Source organism: Dasypus novemcinctus, chromosome 24, assembly GCF_030445035.2.
Source record: "Dasypus novemcinctus isolate mDasNov1 chromosome 24, mDasNov1.1.hap2, whole genome shotgun sequence".
Classification (NCBI taxonomy): domain Eukaryota; kingdom Metazoa; phylum Chordata; class Mammalia; order Cingulata; family Dasypodidae; genus Dasypus; species Dasypus novemcinctus.
In genome coordinates, this window is record NC_080696.1 from 63,641,663 (window position 1) to 63,659,081 (window position 17,419).

Genomic DNA, 17,419 nt, shown 5'->3' on the forward strand with positions numbered 1-17,419 from the left:
TTTTAAAGATTTATTTTATTTATTACTCTCCCCTCCCCCCTGTTGTCTGCTCTCGTGTCCATTTGCTGTGTATTCTTCTGTGTCTGCTTGCATTCTCTGCAGCACCAGGAATCTGTGTTGCTTTTTGTTGCATCATCTTGCTGTGTCAGCTTTCCGTATGTGCACCACTCCTGGGTGGGCTGCGCTTTTTTCATGTGGGGTGTACTCCTTGCATGTGGGGCTCCCCTACGCGGGGGACACCCTTGCATGGCATGGCACTCCTTGCTTGCGGCAGCACTGCATATGGGCCAGCTCACCACATGGGCCAGGAGGCCCTGGGTTTGAACCCTGGACCTCCTATATGGTAGGCGCATGCTCTATCAGTTGAGCCACATCCACTTCCTGAGATGATCTTTTGAGAGCCGAGATCCCCACCACCCCACCACCAAGTTCCTAGGAGGATGGTGTGAGCTGTGATTTCAATGAGAAAAGGAAAGTTGAAAATCAGCAGGGCTGAGTCTTCAAAACCAAAGTCAAGTTGTTAGTATTGCTTGAAAGTGACATCTCCAGGCAGCTTGCTAACCGGAGAACAGGGGGCTGACTGCACAGTTGGAAGACACAGAGAGCCATTCTGGTTTTGTAACCAAACGAGGAAGACTCGTCAAAGGACAGGTCCTTCCACCTGGTGGCAGAGCCCCAGTAGAAGCCACGGGCCTCTGTCCTCTTTCCGTGGCACACTTGCCATTTGGTGGGAAGACAGCGACAGGGTCCCCCCTCTGCAGAGCGCTGCGCCCCTCTGCTCTGGGCAGGGACAGGCTTAGCATGTTTGGCCCGGGAAGTATGGTCTCTTCAGGCTTGGCCCTTCCAGCAGTGAGGGTCTGACGACTTGGGGGTCTGACTCGAGGTCAAGGAGAAGGAACCACAGGGCGCCCGGCCGCCTGGCCTAACCACTCCGGGCACGAGTGTGCGTACGCACACATCAGTTTTATCTCACTTTGGGGGCAGACTTCAAAGTCACGTTTGCATGCCAAAGAGGAGGAGAGCAAACCACCCCCACTGGCTCTGGAAGAGGCTCTGCTGAACCCACGAGGAACTGGAAACCAAAGGAAAAGTGGTTTTAAAATTAAGCACATTTTTGAATATCAGCCCAGAAGACAAATCCAGTGGGTGACAGATTTGGGACCAAGATTAAGGGGATTAGCAGCTTCTCGGGCAGCATTCCAGGACAAAGGCTGGCGGAGACCTGCCGAAGCTCTCCCTGCTTAGAAGTGGAGCGCGCCGGCGAGCCAGCTCTGAAGGCGGCTGTAGCGGGAGATGGCAGGCTCCTGGTTTAAAAACTGCACGTATCAGACGAGGCAGGGAAGCTCATCGCCTGACAAAATGGCTCTCTAGTCAGAGAAAGCAGTTTGTGGGGCTTATTCATCATGAAAGGCCTGGAAAGGGGACATGCTGACAGGGAAAGCCACGTGATTCTGCCTCAGAGATGGAGTCCAGTCGGCTTGCCCCAGTGTGTTTCCGCTCTCTGGGATAGACTCTCTCCCCAACGGTAGCCTTACGCTTCCCAGATCTCTCAGCAGTGGCTACTTTGGGCAGGTCCTGGAGCTAGAAGACGCCGGGCAGGGCACAAGGGCACAGGGCTCGGGGCTGGATCTGGGAGAATGAGGGTGGAGCCCCGGGCGGGCAGAGGGGACAGCCGGGGGCCCCGTGCGGGGCTGTGGCTGATGACCAGGGACGCCGACGGCTGCTCTCAGGCTGTTTCCTGCTCTGTCATAACCGGCCTTCATTATGCTCTGCTGGACCCCCCACTCGAAACCATCCCGTGGTTTATGTCCTCTAGCTCCGATGACCCTGCCTGGGATGGTGTGCCGGGGGAAGGAGGAGCAAGCCCAAGTTCATGTTTGGGGCAAAACGGATGGCAGCCAAGTTGCTGTGGGACAGGGGCAGGGGGCATCGAGGTCACCTGCTCCCCCCACTGCCCAGACTCTTCAGAAATGTCCTGAAGGGGACCCGAGGCCCCCAGAGAAGTGTGTGTGGTGGGCATGTGGGTCATTCTGAGCAGGCACGGAAGCTCGTTTTGCTCCTGGAAGGGTGCCAGGGCAGCTGGCGTTTCGAGAGGACGGCCGCTGGGGCTCGCCCGGCCGCAGAGCCCACGGGCGTGGCGGAAGAGGGGAACGCAGCGTCCTGAGCGTGCAGCCTGGCTTTTCACTGTGAAGTTCAAAGCAATCCAGAGCAGGACTCGGTGTGCACGTGGCCCCGTTCTCAGCATCATGGAAAGGAGAGCGACTTGGGTGCCCCTTTCACCCAAGGAGGGGAGGGCACCGTCCTGCAGGTCCCCTGAGGAAACGGGGCAGAAGGGCCCGTGTGCTCTGGTGCCGCAGCGTTTCTGCGGCTGTGGGCTGAGGACTCCGGTCGCCAGTGGGCCAGGCAGAGGAGAGCCCTCGAAGGCGGGATGTGTCCTTGAAAGTTAAAATTTAAAAAGTTATTTTTTCCTTCTTATTTACAACATTTTTATTTTTTTAATTCACCAAGTTGTAGGTTTACAGAAATAGCATTTAAAGAATAGCGCATTCCCATATGCCACCCTATTAATGACACTCTGACTACAGTGATACCTTTTTTACAGTTGGTTGAAGAATATAAAAGTGATACTACTAGCTATAGTTCCTAATTCACAAGAAGCATATTTTTAACTTATTACACATATACATTGTTTTTTTTTAAAGTTATGATAATGGTGATGGTGATGACGGTGACGATAATAGGCACAAATGTTTATTATTATTATTATTATCATTAACACAAATGTGTTTAGAACATTTCAAAACCTTCTTATGCACCAGGATCAATGACCTACACGGATGACCTGCGGAGGCCGTCAATGAACAGGGCCCATCGAGCGCGGCTTCTCGTTCAGCACTAGGCACGCTTTGCCCTGGACGCTTTGTACTGGGGGCCGTCCTGCGCATTACAGGGTGTTTCCCGGCATCCCTGGGCTCTGTCCACTGGCGATGGGAAGGAGCCCTGCTCCCCACACTCATGACAACCCAAAATGTCTCCCAACATTGGCAAGAGTCCCTGGGAGTGGGGGTGGGGGCGAAATGTCCCCTGGTTGAGGATCCCTGCAGAATACCCCCTCTTTCCAAACCAGCTACATCACAGGGTGATGTAGCCTCCCCTTGAATACTTCCAGTAATGGGGAGCTCACTTGCTCCCAAGGCAGCCAGGTCAATTCATTTCAAGGAAGGGTTGGCAAGGAAGGGTTCTCCTGTGTGCAGGGGATGCGCTCAGGAGCTCGGGAGGAGTGTGTGCCACAGCTCAGCAACCCTCTATCCAAGAGGGCTCAAGCTCTAACGAAGACACCCCTGTCGTGTGAGGCCTCCAGAACAAGGCCTTAGAGATCCAGAAAACTGGACTCTGGAGTAGCTGAACTCCCCTCGGCCGAGGCTTCCTGCGCTTGCCCCTTCGGGCATATTTCACCAGTGCTGGTTTCCATGTCCCTGCCCGCCTGTCCTAGCCCGAGGCCTGGGCTGGGCTCTCACCCTTCCCTTCCTCTCCAGCCCCCGGCGCAGAGCCTGGTGTGCGCTTTTGCCCAATGGGCAAACGAGAGAGTGAACGAATGTCTAGCACCCTGGGGTGGTCCTATCCCTGCATATGGCCTGAGGGACCAGCCGGGCAGTGGCCGCAGCTCTCTGTGCACAGCCCCTGCGGGCCCAGGAGCAGGGTGACTCCTGGCGGGAAGGGGTGCTGGAGGGGCCTCCATTAGACCCTTCCCCACAGGTTTTCCACCACCCGACCCGTCTGCCAAACTTAAGGTGGCCAAGTGCAACAGTGCGGGTTTCTCATCCGTAGAACGGGGTAAAAACACTTCCCTGGCAGGGCTAGGTGGGGATGCAACTGGGGAACAAGGACGTATTTCAGAGCACTTGTCACGTGCTCAATAGAGAGCAGGTGCCCGAGAAATGTCAGTTTCCCCCTCTTCCCACTCCGTCTTTTCTGTCCACCTGGGCCTGTTACTCACCTGCCCCAAGCTGGCCAGTCGGAGTATCTCAGCGCTCTGGCATAGTGATGGTCTGGGGGTGAGCACTTGGCCCAAGCAAGCCCCTCCTTTGAGGGGGCTATACAGATGTGGGTCCCCTTCTCTGGGTCACTGGGTTATAAGGGGTGTTTGGAGCTGTCGGTGGCCAGCCTTGGTCTATAGGAGTCTTCCTGAGGAGCTGAGGGCAGCAGAGGAGAGAAATGAGTGACGACGATGTCGTCTAGAGTCCTGGAACAAGCTTTGCCTGAAGCCTTCCATCTCGTGAATTTCTCAGCTCCATGATTAATATTCCTTCCCTCCTCCCTCCCTCCTTCCCTGTCTTCTCCCTTCCCTCCTTCCCTTTTCCACTCCCTTCCTTCCCTCTTTTCTCATGCTTCCTTCCTCTCCGCTAGAATTCCCATTTTCCCCAGTACCCAGTTCAGATCTCAATTTTATCCTTGTCTTTTTGTCCATTCATTGCTTCACTGGTGTCACCACGTAACTGAGATACCGACTCGTTGACATTTACCAATAGTGCTGAGAAAAGCCTTTCTAGATGCCGGGCCACAGCTCCATTAGAGTATCCTGGGCAGTGAAGTGAGCCTGCCACTTTGGACAGGGGACGACTGTCCCTCAGCCCCAGCCCAGGCCACGCCTCACATTGCTGGCCTCTGCCTCCCTCACTGTTGGGTTTGGGTGGCGAGCGCCGGTCATTTTCCTTGCCCTCTCTGGTCGCTGCTTGTGGCTGCCATGCTGAGGGCGGGAATGCCCAGCAGGCTGGCGGGGCCTGGGGGAGAAGCACGCCGCGGCCTGCTGTCCCCCTGCTCTGTGAGCAATCAGACACCAAGGCTGCCATTTGCCTCCAGGGGTGTCTGGGGCAGTGGGTGCTCTTATCTGTCAAGGGGAGTCCGGGGGTATCTATGGGATTTGCTTTTCAGAGGAGCGGGATGAATTAGCCCATTACTTGTCCCCAGGTCTGAAACCCAAGGAGCATCTTTCTGAGCCACACGAGACAATTTTTTTTTTTTTGGTGGCCAGAGGGAGGGCCCAAGTTGAAGTGTTTTGAGTACGACAACCAGCAGGGGCTGTGTGGGAGCTCAGGGAGAGCTGGGCACGAGTCACTGGACACCAGCTGCCCCCAGAGCCGATGGCTCTTCCCAGGGGTGGTGGCTGCAGTGGACTGGCACAGGTAGCTGCTCTGCGCATACCCTGTGACCACCCCTGGGGCTCGTGTCCTGACACCCTGGCCGCGGCTCTATGATCAGCACCCTCAGTGGCCGCTCCTGCTGCCTTCCAGCCTCCCCAGTGGCTGCGGGTCGCAGGCCACCCCTGTGTAACGCGGGTGCTTTTATTTACTTCATTGGTTTAAAAGTCAGCTCATCTCCCCCTTAAAGAAATATATTTAAAAAGTAAACTTCCTAACTATCCTCTAAATGGAAAGCCAGTAACACTTGCTGTGAATGCAAGAAAACCATAAAAACACGATATAAAATCTAATGAGTGGTTGGCACATTTGCCTGCCGAAGACTCTGAGCCAAAGCCCGCCCCGCCTGCCCCCTCTTCATCGTAAGGGGCGTTCAGCGGGTGAGGGAGCACGGTGGAAGGCAGACCAGCCCTCATGTGGGACTTTCTCAATTCACGTCCCGCACCAAAGGGCAGTTAGGGGAAAAAAAGTAACTTCTACTGTGTCACTTTTTTGCACCCCCAAAATGAATGTCAAGTGCAGGCAGAAGTGGTGCCCCCTGCGGGGAGGTGGTTGGTCTCCTCCACGCCATCGCTGACCCCTCAGCTCAGGCACTCGTGTTCATTTCATGTTGAAGAAACGGAGCCTCGAGGAGCGAAAGCTTGAGCATGATGGGTCCGGCCCAGAGCTGTGGGGACAGGGACGGCTCTTCTGCCTTCCGTGCCAGGCGCCGAGGCCCTGCGCCACACTCGAGTGCCACGCCTCATTTCATCCTCGGATGGCTCTGTTCCCATCCTCATTTTCCAGGAGAGATTCAGACATCTGCCTGAGGTCACCTGACTGGGAAGTTGCTCACCTGGGCCACAAAAGCCGGGCCCTTGACAAAGAGGCCGGCCTCCGGCAGGGCATACCTGTTACCGTGCTTTCGTGAGAGTCGTCACGCCCCAGTCACTGGGGAGCACCTGACGGCCAGGGGCCTTGGGTGCCAAGCAACACACGCCTGTGCCCAGAGGAAGGGCTGCTGGTCACAGGTCAGAGGGCAGGCAGGAGGGCCGCACCTCGAAAAGAACCGGAACCCGGGAGCCCCTGGGGTCTGGGGGCGCCTCAGGGCACAGGCTGGAATGTGGGGGCACCAGCCTTTCTTCCCCTTGGGGGCGGCCTGCTCACGGCTGCGCACCTGCAGCAAGAGGGGCTGATGGGCCTGCTCTGGTCACAGGCCACCCTTGGGTGGCAGCCTCTGATTTCCCCAGGGGCAATCAGGCAGTTTGTATAAAAACCAGGAGGCTAAGACCAATGCTCAGACCTGCGGAAGTCACCAGCAGGAACGTGCTGAAATTTCTTCCGAGACCAGCATGCTGGCTCTGAGGACCAGCTGGTGATCAGGGCACTGGAGCGGGGCTGCCAGCACTCACCCTGGCCCTGCCCCTTCCGGCTGTATGACCTTGCTCAGGGCCAGCACTGCTCTGTGTCTCAGCCTCTCCGTCGGTGTGATGTGGACAAGCCGCCCTCCCGGGCTTGTTATGAGGATGAAATAAACGCACGTAAAGCTCAGCAAGGCTGACCATAAACAGGGCTGTACAGTTGCCCACGGCATTGGTGGCAAGAGGCTGGCGGTCTGGGAACTCAGGCCTCTGGGCTCTGAGGCCCACCAGGTATTAGACTGTGTCATCTGTGCCCAGAAGGACAGGGATTGTCAAAAAAGAAAAGTGTGGGTTAGGGAAACTGGTTATTTCTTTAAGATTAAAGAAGAAATCTTTAGAAAGAAGCTGGCTGGACGGCTCCGGCTCTCCTCACTTGGTTTTGGCTGCCCGTCGAGGTGCAGCCTCCTTGCCACTCTCTTACTTGAGTCAACGCCGTGATCCTCAAAGTAAACAAACACTGACCCAGCACAAACAAGCGCTCACTTTCTGCTCCCTCGACTGCCAAAGGAAGAGAACGAGGGACAGATCAGTGGGGAGAGGTTGAAATTGCTAGAAGGCGGCTTCCGGGGTTTGGCGGAAAGGTGCTGCAGGTTTGGCCCACCTGCTCCTTCTTGGTTCATTCCTTCGATCGTTCATTCAAAAATCAGTGAGAACCTCTGTGCGGAAGACGGAGGCGAGTCCCCGAGCCGAGGGGCCAGGAACGCCGGAGCGGGCGGAGAATCGGGTAGAACGTCGGTGCTGCCCTGCGGCGGGTCCCGAGGGGCGTGGGGGGTGGGGGGAGAGAGACCAGGAGGGGGTGCGGAAGTGGAGGGATAGGCCAGCGGGAAGAAGTCGGCCCCACGCAGCCGTCCGGGTGTGAGGACAGACCGCCCTGGGCTGGCGAGGGCAGCCGGGTGCCGCTCGCAACGTGGGAGCCGGACTGTCGTAGGCCTGGTGACCAGGGCTGCGGCGTGACGTGGGCACACGTGCCCTGGGCAAACCTCTGCTCCTTCTCTCCCAGCCCTGCCTGAAGGCAGGGGCTCCCGCAGCACCCCAACTTCTCCAGCCCTGGCTTACCTCCTGTGTTTCTGAATTTCCCCAGCATCCATTGTCGCAACCACTTCTCTTATTTTTCTCAGAGGGACAATTGGTCCAGACACCCTAATCTGCCGTTGCTGGAAGGAGAACTCCCCAAAATGATTTACATTGAAAACTGGCAACAACCTAAATACCCAGTCATAGAGGACTCATTATCCCGCCGTACCTGCCTAGAAATGGAATAATATCCTATCGTTAAAAGTGTTAACATTTTTTACTGTCATGATAAAATACTAACAATGAAATATTGAGGGAAAAATCAGGATACAAAATGATTTTTATACAACCCCAACTTAATGGAAAATAACGCAAAAGAGCTACACGAGTGTAGGTCAGTGACTAGAAAGAATTTGCGGTGGTTATTACCCAGGGTCTCCTCTTCGTGCGCTTCTGTAGTTTCTAAATGCTGTGTCCTGAGGATGTAGTACCTCTATAGTTGGAAACATAATTTTAAAAATGGTATTTAAAATCCAAACTCACTTCCGGCATGCAGTTGCCCGGCGGTTTCTTCAGTGCCTCTCGCGGTGTCGCATCAGCACGTGTCCTCAGCGGCTCCAGGGTCGCCCCGTAAGCTCCCGGGCGTTTTGTCCAATAGGCTGTCTCCTTCCTCAGCTCTGGGTGTGGCGGGGACTGGCGGGGCCTCCTGGTGCCTTGTCCCACCGCCGTCTCGTCAGTGTGTCTTGATGGCCGTTCATGGACAAGGCCCCGCGTGCTGACCCCTGCGCTTCATGTACCACGTTAGGAGACGCTGCGCTGCAGGGGAGTTAGAGACCCTTTAACCGAGCGAAGCTTCAGGCACAGCCACACGCCCGCACGCCCGGCTGGGTTGCTCTAGGTGTGTGTGTGTGTGTGTGTGTGTGCAGGGACGCCCCCTGTGCCTCCGGTCTTTCCCCCCAAGGGGCAGGGCTGTGGACCCCGACGTCGGGTACTGCAGGGGCGGAGACCACGGCGTCTCCAGCCTCCCCCGCGAGGGCGGCTGCTCCCTGCTGAAGGTCGTGAGGCCCCGGCCTGGGTCCCGCCGCCCTCCCCGCCCCGCCTCCCTGGCCGTCTTTCTGTCCATCTGGCCCTTCTGCTCTGGTCCCTTGGGTGTCAGTCCCTCTTGGTGCTGGGCGTCCTTGGAACCGGCTTCTCTGCCTCTCTCCCTATCACTTGTCAACACCCAAATTCTCAGGACCCTTGGGTGAGGGTGGAGACCCTGCTTGCCCTGCTTGCTGTGTACCCAACGCTCCTCTGGGGGTCACCGAGCCTCCCTGTGCCTCAGTCTCCTCGTCTGTAAGGTGGGGATAACAGAGTGGTCAGATGCCTGGTGCCCCGGTGGGGATGGGGGGCCGGCCCCGCCTTGCCCCCTGCAGGCTGGCCCTGGGTGCTGGCTTCCTAGCCCTGGGCTCTCAGGCCCCCCCCTCACCTTGCCCCCCGCAGGCTGGCCCTGGGCACGGCTTCCTAGCCCGGGGCTCTCAGGCGGCGCCCGCCTCCCCCCTGCTGACTCACGGCGCCTCGGCCGCCGCGGGGCTTCCTCATCGGCTTCCCGCGCGCTGGCCCACAGGAAGGGCGTTGCTGAGCCACTTCCTGCCGGGCATCGGCCAGAGCAGGACGCCCTGTGAAGGGGGGTGGGCAGCAGCGCCCAGGGCCGGGTGCCGGGTCCCCTGGCCCCGAAAGACACGCTGCGGGGGCGGGGAAGGGGTGGATCCGACCCGGCAAGCTCGGGAACCGCAAACCGGTTTCGCAGCAGTTTATCTGGTGGCAAACTTGTGCAACACAGTGCAAAAGGCACTTCACACCTTTAAGGAGCCTGGAAATAGGTTTTTCATGTGTGGTGGTGCTGAAAATTGAGAATAATGATGGAATTATTAGAAGCAGGCTCCTCGGTCCTCGACTCTTAATTGCCTCTGCTCTGTAACGCTGACAAACGCGCACCGTAGACTCGGAGTGGGAGGCACCCAGCTTCGGGGGCCGGGGCAAGGCCCCTCCGTTCCTTTGCTTGTCAGTTTTAGGAACTGCTTTGGGGGTAGAAAGGTGCTATGGAAGCAAGAGGATGGAGCTGGGGCTGAGGAGGCCCGAGTTTGTGCACAGATTCTGTCCTCTTTGGGCCGGGGGCTCTCACTGTCTAAGGAGGAGGTTTGAACAGGTCCCTGCCAAGGGGAACGAGCTCAGCCGGGGGTGCCGGGAGGGCCTTGCACCCAGCTGGGTTGGGGGAAGGAGTTAAAGTGGTTTTCTTTCAGGACTTGTCAGAGCCTTTCCTATGATTATAATGGCTGGTGGTGTGCTAAGCACTTACTCCCAGCCAGGTGCAGCGCTTAAAGCTTTGCCCTGGACCTCACTTCATCTGGACTGAATTGTGTTAGTTGAGGAAGCTGAGGATTAGAGATAAGAAGCCCTCCGCGTGCCCCCATGTTCACAACAGTGCTGGGTGGAAGCCAGATCTGCCTGGCCAGAAAGCCTTCCCTCCAGCCGCCACGCCCCTGCCTCTCCTTCCCACTCCCAGGAGCCTTGAAAGGGCCTTGAGAGGGTCACGGCCTCGTGCACACGGAGGCTCCGAAGGGCTGCGCGGCTGCAGGCCTCTTCTTCCTCCACTCTGCTCCCGGCCCACATCTGCCCTCCCCGGGGTGCCAGTGTGGCCCCCTGGGACACGAGCATGTGCTCAGCACAAGATGAGCAGAGGGGACACCTGGGCCATTGGCACAGGGAGTGCCTTACTGCCTGGGTTCACATCTCAGCCCACCCCTCTGCTGCTGTGCGACTTGGGACAACGTACTTAACCTCTCTGGGCTGGACTGTCCTCCTTTGCAAGTGGTGGTGATAATCATACCTTCCTCATAGGTTCGACACTGGATGTTGTGAGTTCCTACACCACGAGCCACAAGGTGCAAGGGCTGGTGACTCTCCCCCACCTGCCCCACGTGCCCAACTCAAGGGACAGGCCAGCCAGGCACCTCTTGCTGAAGTTTTTGGCTGAGAGCTAAGTGAAGTTGTTAGTGAGTGTCCTCCCAGAAGGAAACGACTAGCATCTGAGGGGCTGTTTTCCTTCTGTACTCACTCCCCCTGGGTTAAAGCTGGGTGGAAATTCCTCTCCGTCAGTGTATTCTAGCCAGTGGCCAGCAGATGGCACAAGCAAGCCAGGAACGGGCGTCCCTGCGCTGAGGGCTGCAGTCGCTCTGGGAAGTCCCGCGGTGTCTGGCAGTGGCATTAAAGGATCGAAGGCCCCTCTCCGTTTAGAGGTGGAGTGGACATCACCACCCCAGGGTCCACAGGAGGCAGGAACAAAATATGGGTTAGAGTGGACTTACTGGTCTGCTACAGAGCTACTGTGACTCTAGCAATGGAAGAAACTGTAGCGTTGATGTGGAGAGGTGGCCACGGGAGCTGCTGAGGGCAGGGAGAGGGAAGAAGAGGTGTGACGTGGGGGTGTTTTTGGGACTTGGAGTTGTCCTGGGTGATATTGCAGGGACAGATGCAGGACAGTATATGTCCTGCCATAACCCTCTGAATGGACTGGGGGAGAGTGTCAACTACAGTGTGAACGATCATGCATGCGGTGCAGCAGTGCTCCAACAGCTGTTCACCAAGCGCAATGAATGTGCCACGCGGATGAAGGAGGCTGATGTGGGAGGAGTGGGGGGCGGGGCGTGGGGGGCATATGGGAACCTCATAGTTTTTAATGTAACATTTTTTTGATCTATGTGTCTTAAAAAAAAAGACAATTAAAAAATAAATATATAACAAAAATGTAAGTAAGGACTGGGTTAAGAATTGTGAACCAACAGCAACCAACGTGCAGGCGCCTGGAGTCGTCTCCCCACAGGCACCAAGGGATGTCCCCCGGGTCTGGTCAGTGGGAGGATGACCTCGAGGCCGTGCCTGCAGGCACACAGATGCTCTGTCAAAGCTTTCCCAGGAGTAGAACAGGATGCTTCTGAGACTTCACGGCTCCTGGGGCGAGCTGGCCACTTCCCCAGGGACAGGTTTCGCTGTTCTGGAATGTGCTGACCGCTCATGAGATTCAGAATTCCTTCACGAGCAGTCCCTCGACTGCGGTGGAGGTCTCACCAGGAGGGGACACGCTGCCTGTGCTGTGTTTCACCCAGGGCCTGCTGTTGCATTTCACTCTGGGAGGAGCTGTTGCTAGTCCACACTGCCCGCCCAGGTGTTGTTCCAATCCGGCTGTTGAATGGGACTTCCCAGCCTCATAAAGACCAGATGCTGGCATGTCACCCAGTCGGGGGAGTTTGTACATACATGTATCATTACTTACTTTCTTATTGACTCTCTGGTGGCTTGTGAATTTCCACAACAGCTGAGTGCCTCTTTTTCCTTGCAGACCACACATTTTATCAGTTACTAATAAGCAGCTATTTCCATGTACTATTTTAACTTAATATGTATTAATTGTTTTAGTGAGTGATTGTACACGTACTTTCATTTTTCCTTTATGTTATCTAATTGACTTATTTCATTTAACTAAATAAAGTTCTCTCTTAGTATTCTGAGTTTCTGCCTCTTCCGTAGCAGAACAGATAGAATATTCAGAAACAGCAGCTATGTACAGTGGAGATACAGAGAGACTGAGAGGTGAGAGATTTTCGTCTTTGTTTTTTTTTTGTTTATTTTTATTATTGAAATAATGAAAATGCTCTAATAATGATCAAAGTGATGAATGCACAACTATGTGATTATAACAAATATGGTGGTATACTGTGGATGAATTGAATGCTTTATTAATATGTATCAATAAAATTGATTTCTTAAAAAAAAAGCTGTCCAGTGTAAGAGCCACCCTTCCTTCTGAGAAGAAGTCTCAATAAACTCAGAGCTGGCTTGTGGCTGCTCCAGGACGCACAGGCTTGTCCCAGCAGGCCCTGATGCCCACTCTTGCCCAGAGAGGGCGGCAGATCCTTTCTGAGCCCCCAACTGCAGAGAAGGTGGGTCAAGGCTGGGAATGGAACTGGGGACAGCACTGCCCTGTGGGGAGTTATTGTCCAGGCCCATCTGGGTGTGGTCAGTCAAGCACTTGTTTATTTGTCCATTCAGCTGGTATTTATTGAGTATCTATTTTGTGCCTCGTTTCTTTCCCGGCTCTGGGGCTGCAACAGCCCTCACAGGGCCACGCTTGCCAGGGGGCTCGCGTTTCCTTGGGAGGGAAGGAAGAACGGCAGGTGGGGAGTAGACAAAAGATGTCAGACAGTGGCGGCTACTGCGACAGTGAAGTCGGGAGCCGGGGCGGCCACTTTCTGGAGGGCAGTCAGGGAAGGCTGAGGCCTAGATGGCCCGAGGGATCCCTCGTGAGTGCTGGGAACAGCATTCCGGGCCACGGGAACAGCCAGGCCAAACTCCCCGAGGTGGGAAGGAGGTCTGCCTGCTTCTGAGCCAGGAGGGGGGCCAGTGTGGCCGCAGCAGAATAAAGGCGGGGAGGGGGCAGCAGGTGGGGTCGGGGGGCCGGCGCCTGGCTGCCTCTGGGCAGGGCAGGGGCTGGGATTCCACTGGGTGGAGATGGTGAAAGGGTCTCTATGGCCAAAGCCGTTTCCCACGGTTCCGCCTTGTGTTGAGGCGCCCGTGGCTGAGGATTTAGGGTGGCGACTGGGGATGGGTCAGGCCACTCTGGGCAGCTGGGAAGGTCTGCGGGCCCCATGCCTGTGTCCTGCTGAGTTCATTGCCCTCAGGGCGGCCCACACCTGGCGCTCCCTGCAAGGCCCCTGGCCTGCTGAGGCCTGCGCTGTTTCCTGCAGCCTCCAGGGGGTGCTGGGGGTGGGGGCAGCCGGTGTTAGCGGCGCCCGCCCTCCCCGTCTCCAGCTGCGGCGGGTCCTCCCCGGCGGTGGCTTGGACTTGTTTGGCCCCTCTGAGGAAGCAGTTAGCTGACAATTCCTGGCAGAGTCGGGTTCATAGCCTCATCAGGCACTAAGCGAGAGGGGATTTCAGTTCCTCCCAGCAGCCCTTGCTCCTGCTGCCGCGCTGTCGATTGCTGAGATTCCAAGCCCGGGTGTCCCCTGGAGGCATGGCCCGTCCTCCTGAGCAGCCCTGACCTGGCAGGGGGGCGCCCGAGGCTCCTGGAGGCCGCAGGTGAGCAGAGACCTGTGCAGATTGGGGGGCTGCCCCGGGAGGGGCCGCGGCTGGGGGTGGGGCTTGGGACCAGCAGGTGCGCTCTGCAGATGCCGCCACCTAACTCCTGTTTCCTGCTGGTTGGATTTTACAGCTTAACTGTGGACACACAAACGTGCATGTCCACACATGTCCACACGTACACATATGCATGCAGACATGCACACAGGTGTATACCTATAGGCACACACATATAGACCTCCACACTGTGTGCACATATACACACATGCACATGCACAGTCATATGAGCATGCACATTTCTATGTACATACATACCTACATATACACATTCATACCTAGACACATACATAGAGATACTTGTAGATATGCACCTGTACACACATGTATACACACCTAGACATATAGGTACTTTTATATATGTGCACATGCATATCTACATACATGTAGACACACACCTATTTGCAATGACATACACCCATGTACATGGATAAAGACATACAAAGATGTGCATACATAGCCACACTCACACACATATAGATACATGGACAGAGGTATATGAGGCAAGTGGCAGAGCCAGGGACAGAGTCAAGAGTAGTGGGGCTCAAAAGTAAAGCCGTGATGGAGACGAGAGTGGATGAGCTTTGGCAGGCAGGACATGCCAGCATGGGGGGACAGCAGTGACGTGCGAGTCAGGGGCCGCCTGGTATGCCTTGGTGCCTGTTCCATGACAGCGGTGGCGTGGAGCCCACCCAGGCCCAGAACCCAGGTTCACCGCAGACTCGGGGACCCTCAAGTCGCTTCGCCTCTCTGCGCTCCAGGTCTTTGCTGCAACGGGACATGATGATCCAAAACCCGCAGAGTTAGGGAGATGGATCGATTGATTTTTTTTTAAAGATTTGTTATTTATTTATTTAATCCCCCTTCCCCCTTGCGGCTTGCTTGCTGTCTGCTCTTTGTGTGCATTCGCTGCACATTCTTCTGTGTCTGCTTATCTCCCTTTGTTGAATCATCTTGCTGCACCAGTTATCTGTGGGCGTGGGCCGTCAGCTGTCTGTGGGTGTGGGCCAGCTTACCCTCACAAGGAGGCCCTGGGATGTGAACGTGGGCCTCTCATATGGTAGACGGGAGCCCAGTCGACTGAGCCATACCTGCTTCCTGATTGATCAAGTTTTTAAGATTTATTTATTTCTTGCCCCGCCTTGTTGGCTGCTCTCTGTGTCTATTCACTGTACGTTCTTCTTGTCTGCTTGTCTTCTCTTTAGGTGGCACTGGGAACTGATCCTGGGACCTTCCAGAGTGAGACAGAGGTGCTCAATCTCTTGTGCCACCTAGATCCCTGGTCTGCTGCATCTCTCATTGTCTCTCCTCTGTGTCTCTTTTTGTTGGGTCATCTTGCTGCGGCAGCTCTCCTCTCACCCTAGTTTGCCACGCGGGCCAGCACTCTGCATGGGCCAGCTCACCACATGGGCCAGCGCTCCTTCAGCAGGAGGCCCTGGGAATCGAACCCTGGACCTCCCATGTGGTAGACGGGAGCTCAGTCACTTGCGCCACATCTGCTTCCCAGTGAGTTTTAAATGAGAAGATGTGGGGGAAGGAGTTCCCAACAGGGGCCATGCAGCGCTGCCCCAAGGTGAGGAATGCTGGCGGGGGCTGCCCCGGGAAGCGTGGGTGGCAGGGGCTCTCACCCTCCTGTGCTCTTGGCTTATGCGTGGACCCCAGGCTTTCTGGGGCCACATGTTGCCCCCTTAAAAGGTGGGTGCTGCTGGACAAAAAGTGCATTCCTGAAAGGAACTTTACGACATGCCCTAAAAGTGTCTGGGGCTGCACCTGTCCTGGCCTTAGCGCAGGGGTCCCAAGCATACCCCATTATTAACCCCTTGCATGACTGTGGCACCTTTGTTACAACTCATGAGAAAATACTTCACACTTATACACGGGAACCCTGTATTTTATGCATGATTTGTCTGTAAACCCACAACTTGTCTAATTAAAAAAAAGACCCAAAACTTTAAGTTTTCGGAATGGCAACTTGAATTTCTCAAAGAACTTTGAGGAGATCAGGGATTAATTCTTGCCACACTTATAAACCTCTCTTGGATTTCCTCTACTCCCCACTCGATAGCTTTTCGGAGACTTTCTCTCCCCCAAATGCGCCCTGCTGAGCTGGCCCTCTGGGTCTCGTCTTGTTCTCTGCCTGTCCCCTAAGACCCCACCAACCCCTTCTCCAGAGAGTGGGACCCTCACAGGTGAAGATTTTATCACAGGTGGGGCCCAACTAACTTGCTGGAGGTGAGCCCAAGCTCTAGGGTTCAACCCCACCCCCTGTCTCACTTCCATTACTTGACTCTTTGCCTTAATGTCCCCAACCCACTCACAGAGTAGAAGAGCCCCTGGTAGGGGTGGGGTCCTGTCTTCCAGTTGGAGCCCTATTTGGAAATGGGGTCTCCGAAGGTGGGGTTAGTTCAAAGGAGCTGTCCTGGCATGGGCTGGCCTGCGGCTAGGGGGACCGGGCCTCAGGAGAGGGGAGTCAAGGTCACGGAGGCAGGCAGACAGAGGGGCGCAGGCCGCGGGCGTGGAGCCGGGGATGGGGCGGGGAGCGCCTGCCTCCACCCTCCTAAGCACCTGCTGTGCTGAGGCGCCCCGTGATGGCCCTTTGTCACGGCAGCCCTAGCAGAGGAAGGCGTCTCAACGAGGAATCCACAGGCATGAGCCCGTGGAGAAGACCCTGCGCGCCCGAGCTGGCGCGGGGGTGGCGGGTGCTGAGGCAGCATCCCGCGGTCCCTCCCGGGGCGCCCGCTGCCCCAGCTGTTCCGACAGTCCTGTGTGACCACCGACTCTTCTTCCTCCCTTGGCTTGGGGTCCAGCCCTGGTAGGATGCGGGGCTGGGGGGCCCGACCCCCCGGATATCACTTAGATCGTCTCCTTAACTGTGACTTCCTGGAGCAGTTGCATTTTCCACGGGTCCCGCGCAGGGTGGGAGGAGAACCTAATTCGAATCTGGTTCCGTGTGGCACAGACGCTGCGCATAACCCCCGCCCTGTGCTCCTTGGCGTGGACTCCTTGGAGAGCAGGTGCGCTGAAGGCTTGCGTTACGCCAAGTCCTTAGCATATTGGTGCACGGAGGCCTAGGAGCGCGTCTAAGGGTGCTAGCTGGGCCCCCGCTTGGCGTTTGGGACGGCCTCGGGCTGTGTTACCACTTCTCCCACTTCTATAGTGCAGTGTGCAGCCTGAGGTCTGGACTTTGCTCTCCTGTGCGTTTTCAGGGCCGATGCCCTTTGGGTAACGAGGGTGCGTGCGCCTCGCTTGCTCTCACCTGCTGGAGGACAGGGACGTTCTCACGGGACTGGGTGAGGTCAACCGGAGACCGGGAGCTGGGGGGGTCGGGGAGTGGAAATGACTTCCCAACCCTTTTGCCATTAGCAGGAAAAAGAATGAAAGCCACAAAGAACCGCCATCCCCTCTGCGCCTCCTCCTGCTCGCGGAGGGCAGCAGGAACCGGCCGCACGGCCCTGGGGGCCACTTTGGAGGGCCCGCAGAGGAGGCCGGGCACGACCCCCTGACCGCCAGGCCCGAGTGCGGGAAGGCCTCTGGCACCGTGCCGGCCCAGGGTGAGCCAGACTTGTCATTCCTCAGAGCCACAGCTGATGCATCTGGCCCTTCTCGAGGCTGGCACTCCAGCCCGGCGCCCGCGAG

General features: G+C 56.5%; 1 long non-coding RNA gene across 1 annotated transcript; it reads right to left on the reverse strand.

The window, feature by feature from the left end:
* Nucleotides 1-1,091: 1,091 nt before the first annotated feature.
* Nucleotides 1,092-9,169, reverse strand: LOC111764547 (uncharacterized). The gene is made up of 4 exons (XR_002797136.3): nt 9,081-9,169; nt 8,156-8,428; nt 3,998-4,193; nt 1,092-2,435 (listed from the first exon to the last, which is right to left on the reverse strand). It is a non-coding gene; the product is annotated as an uncharacterized lncRNA (long non-coding RNA).
* Nucleotides 9,170-17,419: the final 8,250 nt, after the last annotated feature.